General features: G+C 40.1%; 2 protein-coding genes across 5 annotated transcripts in view; one reads left to right on the forward strand and one right to left on the reverse strand.

Annotated features, from left to right (window-relative positions):
- Positions 1-12,234, reverse strand: part of CISD2 (CDGSH iron sulfur domain 2) — an 86,169-nt gene that overhangs the window by 36,810 nt on the left and 37,125 nt on the right. The gene's annotated exons all lie outside the window — the stretch shown is intronic.
- The window catches only part of LOC131278081 (uncharacterized), a 58,744-nt gene that overhangs the window by 17,171 nt on the left and 29,339 nt on the right, over positions 1-12,234 (forward strand). Inside the window, exon 2 of one of the 3 annotated variants that reach the window (XR_011648879.1) lies at positions 1,928-12,006. The exons of the other annotated variants lie outside the window; for them this stretch is intronic. The gene's annotated coding sequence lies outside the window, so the exon portion shown is untranslated. Of the gene's footprint in view, positions 1-1,927; positions 12,007-12,234 lie in introns of those variants that run through there. 3 annotated transcript variants of the gene reach the window in all.

The following is a 12,234-nucleotide window of genomic DNA, read 5'->3' on the forward strand; positions in this document are numbered from 1 at the left end:
ACAGAGCAGACAATGGGGGGAAAGGGAGAGAAATAAAATAAATTTAAAAAAAAATAGTGGCCATTCTAATAGGTGTGAAATGATATGTCATTGTAGGTTTGATTTGCATTTCCCTATTTGCTGGCAATGTTAAACATTTTTTTCATGTGTTTTCACCATTTGCATTTCTTCTTTGGACAAATGTCTATTCAAGTCTTTTGCCCATTTTTCAGTCGGGCCTTTTGTCTTTTTATTGAGTTGTAGCATCTCTTTGTATATCACAGATATTAAACCCTTATCAAATATTTTCAAATATTTTCTCCCATAGAGTAGGCTGCCTTTTCACTCTTTTAACAAAGTCCTTTGAAGTGTAGAAGTGTTTAATTTTGAGGAAGTCCCATTTATTTTTCTTTTGTTGCGCATGCTTTGGGTGTAAGATCCAAGAAATCACCACCTACCATAAGATCTTGAAGATGGTTCCCTATGTTTTCTTTTTGTAGTTTATTGTCTTGGCTTTTATATTTAGGTGTTTGCTATATTTTGAGTTGATTCTTATATAGGGAGTGAGATAGAGTCCTCTTTCATTCTTTTGATTGTGGATATCCAATTCTCCCAGCACCATTTGTTGAAGAGAATGCTTTGTTCCCTTAATGTGGACTTGGTAGGTTTGTCAAAAATCAGTTGACAATAGAGGTGAGGGTTTATATCTAGACTCTCAATTCTATTCCACTGATGAATGTGTCTATCTTTATGCCAGTACCATCTTGTTTGACCACTGTAGCTCTGTAGCTTATTTCAAAGTCAGGAAATGAAAGTCCTACTACCCCCTCTTCTTTCTTAAAATGCTTTTGGCTATTCAGGTGCACTTTCCCTTCCAAATATATTTGGTAATTGCCTTTTCCATTACTTTAAAGTAAGCTGTTGGAATTTTGATTAGTATTGCATTAAATCTATGAATCAGTTTTGGTTGGATTGACATCTTCATGCTATTTAGTCTTCCAATCCATGAACATGGAATGTCTTTCCATTTGTTTAGGTCTTTGATTTGTTTTATCATTCTTTTGTAGTTTTTTGCATATAGGTCCTGTACTTCTTTGGTTAAATTGATTCATCAGTATTTGAGTCTTATTTGTTGCTATTGTAAATGGAATTTTTTTTCCTGAATTCCAAGTCAGATTGTTCGGTACTAGTGTACAGAAACATTTCTGATTTTTTATGTGTTGATTTTGTATCCTGGCACTTGGCTTAACTCATTTATAAGCTCAAGTAGCTTTGTTGTAGATATTTCATGTCATTCACAAACAGTGGGAGTTTTACTTCCTCTTTTCCTATTTGGATGCCTTTTTTTTTTTTCATGTCTAATTGCTCTAGCTAGAATTTCTAGCAGAATATTGAATAATGGTAGCAAGAGTGGGCATCCTAGACTTGTTCCCAATCTTACAGTGAAAGCTTTCAGCCTCTCTCCATTGAGTATGATGTTGGCTGTGGGTTTTTCATGTATATCCTTTATTGTTTTGAGGAATTTTCCTTCTATTCCTATCTTTTGAAGTGTTTTTATCAAGAAAGGGTGCTGGATTTTGTTGAATGTTTTCTGTATCAATTGAAATGATCATGTGGTTTTTCTTCTTCAATTTGTTAATGTGGTGTATTACGTTAATTGATTTTCTTATGTTGAGCTAGCCTTACATACCAAGAATAAATCCCACTTGGTCATGGTTTATAATACCTTAATATGCTTTTGGTTTCTGTTTGCAAGTTTTTTTGTATGTGTGTGGGTGTTTTTGTTTTGTTTTTGTTTTTTTTTTGAGCTACTGGGAGCCAGGGACTGAACCCAGGACGTTATATGTGGGAAGCTGGTGCTTGAACACTGAGCCATATCGGCTTCCCTGAGTTGTTTTTTTTTCATTTGTTTTGCTTGTTGTTCATTTTTGTTTGTTTGTTTTTTCAGGATACACTGGAACAAAACCCAGGACCACCTATGTAGAAGTTGCGATCTCAACCAGTTGAGCTGCAGCTGCCCACTATTTGAAAGTATTTTATTGAGAATTTTTGCATCTTCATTAGAGAGATTTGTCTGTAATTTTCTTTTCTTGCTGTATCTTTATCTGGCTTTGGTATTAGTTTGTTTGGCATACAGTTCCTCATAATATCCTCTTATGATCCTTTTTATTTCTGTGGAGTCAGTCATAACTTCTGACTTTTATTTGCATCTTCTCTCTTTTATCCTTTGTTAATATACATAAGGGTTTGTCAATTTTGTTGACCTCAAAGCACCAGCTTTTGGTCTTGTGATTTTCTCTATTTTGTTGTTATTGTTTCCTTAATTTCATTTATTTCTACTCTAATCTTTGTTATTTCTTTCCTTTTACTTGCATTGGGAAATTTTGCTTTTCTTTTTCTGTTAATAGTTTCTCCAGGTGTTCAGTAAGGTCTGCAATTTTAGCTCTTCTTTTTTATTATAGGCATATAGGGCTATAAATTTTCCTCTCAGCCCTGCCTTCACTCTATCCCATAAATTTTCATAAGTTCTTATTTTCATTTGTCTCAATATATTAATTAATTTCACTTACAGTTTCTTCTTTGACCCACTGATTATTTAGGAGCATGTTGTTCAGCCTCCACACATTTGCACATTTTTTTCTTTCCTGTTTATTAGTGATTTCCAATTTCATTCCACATTGATCTGAGACACTGCTTTGTGTAATTTCAATAATTTTATTTATGAGACCTGCCCTGTGACCTCACATGTGTCTGTCTTCTAGAAATACACATAGGCCCTAAGGAAAATGTGTAACCTGCTGATTTGGGATACAGTCTTCTGTATAGGTCTAGCTTGTTTATCATATTGTTCAAGTTCTTTGTTTCCTTGTTGATTTTCTTTCTATTTCTATCTAATGATGTGAGTGGTGTGTTGAAGTCTTCAGCTATTATTGTAGAGATGTCTATTTCTCCTTTCACTTTTGCCAGAGATTGCCTCATATATTTTGGGGCTCCCTGATTAGGTGCATAGATATTTATGATTGTTATTTCTTCCGGGTGGATTGTCCCTTTTATTAATATGTAATGGCCTTCTGTATCTCTTATAACTTTTTTGCATATAAAGTATGTCTTTTCCAAAATGAGTATAGCTACATGTGCTCTTTTTTGTTTACTGTTTGTGTTGAGTATCTTTTTCTAATCTTTCACTTTCTGCCAGTTTCTATCCCTGGGTCTAGGTGAATCTTTTGGAGACAGCATATGGATGGTCTTTTTTTTTTTTTTAAGATTTATTTTATTTATTTCTCCCTACCCCCTTGTTGTTGGCACTCACTGTCTGCTTTCTGTGTCTGTTCGCTGTGTGCTCTCTGTGTGCTCACCTTCTTTTTAGGAGGCATCAGAAACCGAATCCAGGACCTCCCGTGTGGGAGGGAGGTACCCAATCACTTGAGCCTCATCTGCTCCCTGCTCGTTGTATCTTTCATTGTATTTCTGCACTGTGTCTCCTCATTGCATCATCTTGTTGCATGAGCTCACCATCTTGCTTGTCTTTTTTAGGAGGCACTGGGAACCAAACCCGGGACCTCCCATGTAGGAGGCGGTCACCCAACTGCTTGAGCCACATCCTCTTCCTGGTCTTTTTTTTTAATCTATTCTGTCAGGATATGTCTTTTTTTTTTTAATTACCCCCCCCCCCCGACTGCCTTGCAGCTTTTTGCTTGCTGTCTGCTCTCTCTATCCATTCGCTGCGGGCTCTTCTGTTTTCTCGCTTGTCTCCCTTCCCAACTTTGCTGAGTTGGCTCTTCATGGTATCTGCGGGCCAGGAGGCGCTTCACAGCGTCTGCAGGCCAGGCGGCACTCTGTGGCGTCTGCGGGCCAGGCAGTACTCCATGGCATGTGAGCAAGCCTGCCTTCACAAGGAGGCCCCAGGACACAAACTGAGGGCCTCCCATATGGTAGATGGGAGCTCATCTAATTGAGTCACAGCTGCTTCCGAGCCTGTTCTGATTGGGGAGTTTAATCCATTCACATTTAGTGATAGTACTGTAAATGCATTATTTACTTCCATTTCACTCTTTGGTTTTCATATGTCATATCTTATTTTCATCTGTGTTTTTACTCTTTTGATTATCCTGTCTGCTATTACTGCCTTCTATACTCTACTCTCTTTCCTGTCTTCTTCTTTCAGGCTGTAAGTCTCCCTTTAATACTTCCTGCAAAGGTGTATTTTTTTTGCAAACTCTGTTAGTTTCTGTTTATTTGTGAATATTTTAAACTCATCTTCATATTTGAAGAATAAAGAATTCTCAGCTGGCAATTTTTCTCTTTCAGTATCCTAATTATATCATACCACTGTCTTCTCATTTCCATGGTTTCTGATGAGAAATCTGTATTAAATCTGTTTGGCTGTCTCTTGTATGTGGTAGCTTGTTTCACCCTTGCTGCTCTCAGAATTTTCTCTATCTTTGACGTATAACATTCTAAGTAGTATGTATATTGGAGTAGATCTATTGGATTTATTCTGGTTACATGTAAATTCATTTCCTTCATGGGATTTGGGAAATTTTCAGCCATTATTTCTTCAAATATTCTTTCTAACCTCTTTCCCTTCTCTTCTTCTTCTGGAACTTCCATGACAATATGTTTTTGTCTTCCTGATATCATTCAACTCCCTGATCACCTGCTCAGTTTTTTTCCACTCTTTCCTCTGTGTTCTGTCTTCAGTTTCAGCTGTTCTGTATTCTTTGTCACTTATTCTTTCTTTTATCATTTAGAGTCTGCTGTTGTATACCTCTAATGTGTTTTTATCTCACCTATTGTGTCTTTCATTCCCATGATCTCTATTATTTTTCTATTAGGTTTTCAAACTCTTTTGTGCTTGCTAAGTGTCTTCTTAATGTCCATTATCTCATTATTCATATTGTCTTTCAACTCATTAATTTGACTTGGAAATTTGTATGAATCTCGTAGATTATTTGTCTCAAATCCTATGTCTCATTTAGGGCTTTGATATTTTCCTTGTGCTATTTCTTCCATTTTCTTAGTATGGCTTGTAATTTTTTGCTGATGTCTAGGAATCTGAGTATGATAGTGAGTTTATGCTGATGTTCAATTTCCTTCTTTTTTGTAGGGATTTAGGGGTGGAAGCCTCTGTGTTACTGCTATTCTTTGATTCTTGGTGCAGCCTGTTCTAGATCTTTAGGACTGTCCCTATTAATTACTCTTATCTGGATCATAGACACATTACTGTGTTGCAGACCTACTCCCAAGGGCCTTGGGGAGGGAGGCTGTAAACTTCAGGAGAAACCTCTTTTATTTTACTTATTTTCTTTTAATTTCTTCATATGCATTTCCTTATTTGGCCTGTAGATGGTGCTCTTCAAAAGCACTCTTAGGGGAAGCGGATTTGGCCCAACAGGGCGTCCACCTATCACATGGGAGCTCCAAGGTTCAAATTCAGGGCCTCCTGACCCGTGTGGTGAGCTGGCCCACGCACAGTGCTGATGTGCGAAAGGAGTGCCGTGCCACGCGGGGGTTTCCCCTGCATAGGGGAGCCCCACGTGCAAGGAGTGCTCCCCGTAAGGAGAGCCGCGCAGTGCAAAAATAGTGCAGCCTGCCTAGGAGTGGCGCCACACACATGGAGAGCTGACGCAGCAAGATGACGCAACAAAAAGAGACACAGATTCCCAGAATACAAGCAGACACAGAAGAACACATAGTGAATGGACACAGAGAGCAGACAACTCAGGGGAGGGGGAAACAGGGAAGGGGAGAGAAATCAATAAAAGATAAATCTTAAAAAAAAACAAAAAACAAACATACTAGGCAGGGTGAGGGGACAGGTGTTCCACATATATATATGGGGACCAGGATTCTGAGTAATACTCTGTGATACTACTGTTGTGCATAGAGTAAATTTGAAATTTAATAATAGGTTGTCTTGCGTTATTTAACTTTTAAAATGTATATATTTTGTCTTGGAGCTTATAAACTCAGAGATAGTTGCATTTTGTGTGTAATGATGCTATTCAGATTAAAAGAATATATTGTCAATGACACTGTTAAGAAAAGATAGAAGTAATAGAAATCTAGAAATAATTTAAAAACATAAGCAACTCTAATGGATGGATAAATTCTGGTTCCTTCCTGTCATATTAATTTTTAAAAAATTCAACATGTTATATATAGCTAGTCATATCCTTTCAGCTTCATTTCCATTTTTCACTTATGATTCTTAAGCATATTATTATTTTGCTACTCCTGAGTTAACATACTGTTTTGACAAACTGTTTCATTAAATCTGAAATTTTAAATTCATTTGAGGTTTAGTAAGGTGCAGTTTTCTTAGATACTGGTAAATGCAATAAAACTAATTCCATCTGCTGTTTAATAATAGAGTTCTTAATCATTTTATACCTGTACCATAACAACAGCCTACCAGATATTTAAATCCAGCCTCCAGCTCTTAAAATATCCTATGCAAAGTTTTAAGAACTTGGAAAGGGATTGAGGAGTGAATTTCCCAGTGCTCTAGAGAATCTGGTCAGCTCACATGTTTTCATCAGCATCAGCAACTCCATTCAACAGACCCTTCATATTATCCTACACTGTGAAGCCTGATCTATTGCTGATGATTTCTATAGCAATCAGTAGTCAGGCACTGATTGTCCCAAAACAAGATGGAGGGATGGCAGAAACAATACTTAAAAACTTACTCCTAACCACTTCTCTCATTACATTTCCAGTTGTTTTCTGCAGTGTGTTCCCCTTCTACCCCATATACACACATACACACAGTTCAGGACAAATTTCAGACTAACCAGGAATCTCTCTCAGTTTGTTTTTTTTTTTAAGATTTATTTTTTATTTATTCCTCTCCCTTCCCCCCGCTCTTCCCCTAGTTGTCTGCTCTCTGTGTCCATTAGCTGTGTGTTCTTCTGTGTCCGCTTGTATTCTTGTCAGTGGCACCAGGAATCTGTGTCTCTTTTGTTGTGTCATCTTGCTGTGTCAGCTCTGTGTGTGTGGGGTGCCACTCCTAGGCAGGCTGCACTTTTTTCACGTGGGGTGGCTCTCCTTATGAGGCGCACTCCTTGAGCATGGGGCTCCCCTACACTGGGGACACCCCTGCGTGGCACAGCATTCCTTGCACGCATCAGCACTGCGTGTGAGCCAGCTCACCACATGGGTCAGGAGGCCCTGGGTTTGAACCCTGGACCTCCCATATGGTAGGCGGATACTCTATCAGTTGAGCCAAATCCGCTTCTCTCTCTCTCTCACCAATTCCCTCCCCCCCCCAGTTGTCTGTTTTCTGTGTCCATTTGCTGCATGTTCTTTGTCTGCTTCTGTTGTTGTCAGAGGCACGGGAATCTGTGTTTCTTTTTGTTGCGTCGTCTTGCTGCGTCAGCTCTCCGTGTGTGCGGCACCATTCTTGGGCAGGCTAAACTTACTTTCCCGCTGGGCGGCTCTCCTTATGGGGCGCATTCCTTGCATGTGGGGCTCCCCTACGCAGGGGGCACCCCTGCGTGGCATGGCACTCCTTGCGCACATCAGCACTGGGCATGGGCCAGCTCCACACAGGTCAAAGAGGCTCCCGGGGTTTGAAGCACGGACCTCCCATGTGGTAGACGGATGCCCTAACCACTGGGCCAAGTCGGTTTCCCATCTCACAATTTTTAATATTATTCCCCAAGTTCTTGCTTCCTTCTTGTTTCTGTAGTTTCCTAAGGTTAATATGGAGGGAGGAATCCAACAGCCCTTATTAATTCTCCGCTTTCTCAGGAATTCATAGTCTTCATTTTGGCCTAAAACTCACTGGTTCTCTTACACATACAACACACACAGAACTGTACAACACAGTGTAAACAGTGCACTAGAGTTAATAGCATAATTATAATAATATTGCTTCATGAGTTGTAACAAAGGTACCACACTAATGCAAAATGTTAATAATAGGGAAAAATGTGAGAGGGTTATATGGGAACTTTGTATTTCCTGCATGATATTTCTGTAAACCTATAATTGCTCTAAAAACATAACTGAAAAAAAAAAATACCAGTTCATAGCAGGACTTTGAAGAAAAAACTCCCTGGTTCTTTTCCTTCTTTTCTTTTGAAAATGTTACAAATGAAGGAAATTATTTCATATCTATCTGAGCTTTAGTTTTCTTTTTTTTTAAAGATTTATTTTTTATTTATTTCTCTCCGCCTCCCTGCCCCCGCCCCAGTTGTCTGCTCTCTGTGTTCATTTGCTGCACGTTCTTCTGTATCCACCCACATTCTTGTCAGCGGCACCGGGAATCCATGTCTCTCTTTGTTGTGTCATCTTGCTGCATCAGCTCTCCATGTGTGCAGTGCCACTCCTGGGCAGGCTGTACCTCCTTCACGCTGGGTGGCTTTCCCTACAGGGCACCCTCACCGTGCATGGGGCTCCCCCATGCAAGGGACACCCCCGCATGGCATGGCACTCCCTGCACACATCAGCACTGCACATGGACTAGCTCATCACATGGGTCAGGAGGCCCTGGGTTTGAACTCTGGACCTCCCATATGGCAGGCGGATGCCAAATCCACTTCCCCTTTTCCTTGTATTTATAAAATCCATTCACTTATTAGTTCAGTCACCATTGAGTGCCTCCTGTACTAATAGTTATCTTATAATTTTCTGACTACCTTGCTATGATATAGCTGATCATTAGAGTTTCCAAGTACTCCACTATTGAACTAAAAAATCTGATGAAGTTAGGTTAGTGGTTATGTAGGGCTGGGGAAGGACTGGTAAGGGCTGTGGAGTTTTTCTTTTTGGTGTAATGAAATTGTTCTAAAATTTTTGTAGTGATGAATGTACAACACTGTGATTATACTAAAAGCCATTGATTATACAGTTTGGATAGATCATATAGAATATGAATTTATCTCAAAAAAACTGCTTAAAATAAGTAAGTAATGTGCAAGAATAGCCAGAAATAGCAGCTATGTACAGCAGGGGAAACATAAAGAGATTGAGGGGTGAAGAATTTCCTTGTTAGTTTGTTTGGTTTTGAATTATTAGCCTATGCTAGGAATTTATTCATTCATCAAGTATTTTTTTGGGTAACTATGATGTTCCACATACAAAGCTAGGTGTCAGGACAATAGCAATGAATCCCATAGTTCCACCCTAAAGAAACTTAGTGTATATCAGAGATGGCATATATATGAAATGTGCAGTTATGTTTTTTAATCCCATGTTCATGAAAAATACCACTAATTCATCAGCACACACTTTCCTGCTAGCCCAGATTAGACTTCTTCACCACAAGACTTTACAGGCAGCTACTACCAATTGATCAAGATTTGTACACTAGTTGAAATGGATGGCTTATCTTATTTAATCCTCACAATATAGACACTTTATATAGATATTATACCCACTTCACAAGATGAGGGGACTAAAGCTTAGAAATACTTAAAAACATGACTAGGTCATAGAGTTTATTTAGTGCCAAAGCCAGAATTAGACCCAGTTCTATATGACTACAAATTCCATGTGTTTTATATTTGTTGATGTGCTCTGTCAAGTTAGCTCCAGCTGCTGTCCTTTTGTATGTCTCACAGTCTTAGACTGAGGCCACACTCCACTGGGCTTCTTCTAGACAGGGTGTGAGTATGATGAGTATACTAGTGCAGGCCCATTACTGCTCTAGCATCCGTTCCAGCATGCCCATTTCTCTCAGGCCCTTAATTACTTACTCTGCCACCTCCCAGGGAAACTCCAGCATATCCACCTTGCTCATCATGAGCCATTGTTTTTTTCCAGGCTTTTAAGGGCCACCCAAGCAGTGAATTTGCATGTCTATTCATAACCCTAACCCTAACCCTAACTTAGGTCCTTTGGGAATCAAGGTCTCCTCCACTGACCAGGATGAAACTTTCTTAGAACTATGCTGTCATCTGAGGCACTTCCTACCCAATCTATTACCTCATTCTATGGTGTCAGACCTGAACCATGACCAAAAAACTCTCCATACCTATTCCTGCTTCCACTCCTTTTTTTTCCCCTCAGGAATTTCTCCCAATAAATCTTTTTCACATCTCTTATTGCTTTTCAGAGGACCTGAAATAACACAGCTGAAACTGATCCAAGAAAATAAATGGTAATAATGGATTATGGAGACTGGTTCAGTCATAGTTTGGCTGGCAAAGACAGTCTCATCTTCGATGCTTTAAGGATCATACATAGTTACTAGCATAAAATCACAACCCAATTACTGAAGATTTTGCCAGGGTTGATCTGGGAATATGTATGAGTAGAGGGGAATACTGTTATAGGTGCAATGGTTCTGTCATTTGAAAGATGGGGGAAACAGTGCTTACAAGGAAAGCAGAGTTGGCTGTTTTATGCGAAGTTATACTGACATCTTCTAGAGGGATAATGAAAAACATGGGATCATTAACGGATAGTTAAAGGCTAGATATGAAAGACAGAAGGACTCATTGGTCCTTTATCGCCTGCAGTGGAAAAGTAGACACTGCTGAGGTACAGACACAAGATTTGATAGTAAGAGTTGCAGAGCTCTGGAGATGTTTAAATGCTTAGCTAAGACTGTTTTTATTTTACTAAGATTGGGGCTCTGGTTGGGAAAACCTGTATGAAATATCTGGATGGATGTGCCTGTGGAATTTGGCTCTGCATATCCTCTCCCTGCTCCCTGAATCCTCGGAGTTTGCAGAGGTGACTCATCCCTCCCTGGCAAGAGCCAGCATTTTCTCCATATGGGAAAATGCTGTAAGAGGTCTGTCCCTTGCAAGGTAAGAAGTGCCCCTATCCCTCAGGAGATGCATTTTTCTCTCCTGAAGGCCAGGCCTATAGCCAGGGTTAAATTCAGCTTACCCAGTTGGGGACACAATGGGCTTATAAGGGAGAAAAGGTATTACACACTGAAGGAGCTACAAAAATCAGCTATCATGTACTGGCAAGAGCAAAGAGTATCCATGGATTAAATTTTGAGGGGCTTGATCAATGGGGCCAGACCACTAGATTGCAGAGGTAGGACTTCATTGACTTGGGGCACTTTTTGGAGGGATACAATATTTAACACTTTGGCAAAGACCCCAAGGATAGAGCATATTTGCTGCTAGCGTGGTCCTTAAAATCCTGGAAAAAACAACAGCCCATGATGAACAAAGTGGAAATGCCTGGCAGATGTCAGAGTACTTAATTAACGATCTGAGATAAATGGGTGTGCTGGAATGGATATATAATGTGAGGCCAGAAAATCCACCAGGGTATTACATTCCATGGGAGGGTCCAGAGGACCCAGCATTTGCCACAGTCATTAGTAATGCACTGGAGAAGGGGCGCCAACATCACTAGAAATTCAGTGATGGCTCCCCTCTGCAAGCCAGGGCTGACTATAGGATGGACACCCAATTACATAGCTGGGCTCACTAATATCCATGGGGATGATAGGGTTCCAAAGTTGAGGCCAGGTGGTGGCACTTAACTTTCAGAAACCAAGAGGCAGAATTCCTGTAATGACTGGCAAAATCTGAAGGGCAGCTAAGAGGGCTTGACCTCCAGGGTTACTGGCAACATTAACAATTTAGGGATGGTAATCCTTATCATTTTTCCATTTAATTATCCAGTTTGTTCTCTGCAGGAATAGTAGAGATCTTTTTGGGTCATAGAATCCCACAAGCCCTAAGGCAGGGGTTATTAACATTTTTGTTCCACGGACCCCTTTGCCAGTTAGGTGAAAACCATTGTCCCCTTACTAAGTCCACACTATACGGTGTATTATTTAATAAATATATCACACCTGCACCAACACATCCCCACAAGAGTAATGTTTTTTTGAATTTTCAATTCAAGCTCACAGACCCCTGGTTAAGAACCCCTGCCCTAAGATGTTAGAGGTAACAGTAGTGGGAAGATAATGCAGTGTGGAGTTTATGGCAAGCCTCATGGGAGGAATCACAATGCAGGTTCTTGGGATTCTAGGACAAGGTCATCCCATCTGCAACCTTTTTTTTTTTTTAAGATTTATTTTTTATTTATTTCTCTCTCCTTCCCCCCCCCCCCCCCCCCCCAGTTGTCTGCTCTGTCTTTTCGCTGAGTATTTTTCTGTGTCCACCTGTATTCTTGTCCCCTCTCCGTGTGTGCAGCGTCACTCCTGGGCAGGCTGCACTTTTTTTTTTCACGTGGGGAGGCTCTCCTTACGGAGCGCACTCCTTGTGCGTGAGGCTCCCCTACACGGGGGACACCCATGCATGGCACAGCACTCCTTGTGCACATCAGCAC

Source organism: Dasypus novemcinctus, chromosome 1, assembly GCF_030445035.2.
Source record: "Dasypus novemcinctus isolate mDasNov1 chromosome 1, mDasNov1.1.hap2, whole genome shotgun sequence".
Lineage (NCBI taxonomy): Eukaryota > Metazoa > Chordata > Mammalia > Cingulata > Dasypodidae > Dasypus > Dasypus novemcinctus.